This window comes from Suricata suricatta, chromosome 8, assembly GCF_006229205.1.
Source record: "Suricata suricatta isolate VVHF042 chromosome 8, meerkat_22Aug2017_6uvM2_HiC, whole genome shotgun sequence".
Taxonomy (NCBI): domain Eukaryota; kingdom Metazoa; phylum Chordata; class Mammalia; order Carnivora; family Herpestidae; genus Suricata; species Suricata suricatta.
Window position 1 is genome coordinate 57,718,307 of NC_043707.1, and position 672 is coordinate 57,718,978.

A 672-nucleotide genomic window follows, 5' to 3' on the forward strand; every position below is an offset into this window, starting at 1 on the left:
CTACATTAGCTACTCAAAAGAGTTCTGTAATGGAAAGGAGATAATAGGTCTACTTTTGTCTTAACAGTCACTCATGTTGGTTACTATAACTTAAATTGGTAACTGGAACTTAGAACAAAATGATAAAATAGGATGCACTGCATAGATGTAAAAATTTTACCCTTTTCAATACATGTATTAGAAAATATTTGATATTTATGTATCTAATTAAAGTTAGCACTCTAGGGGCACCTGGGTGGCTCAGTTGATTAAGCCTCCGACTTCGGCTCAGGTCAGATCTCATGTTCCTGGGTTTGAGCTCTGCCTCAGGCTCTATGCTGACAGCTAGCTCAGAGCCTGGAGCCTGCTTCAGATTCTGTGTCTCCTCCTCTCTCTGCCCCTCCCCCCTCATGCTCTGTCTCTCTCTGTATCAAAAATAAATAAAACATTAAAAAAATAAAAAAAATAAAAGCACTCTATGCCTACAATGGTATAAAATTCCTTTGAAGTTTATAAAGCACTACAGAAGTTTTAACCAGTACTGTCGATAGAGGCATGCATAAAAATAAGCTTATATGGAACTGTGTACATATGTAATACCTAGAAAAAAACAGCCTTTTAAACATTTATACCCAATATTACAAAAGTCGTAGATATATAATTATGTTGTTGGCTAACTGTTTTGTATATTAG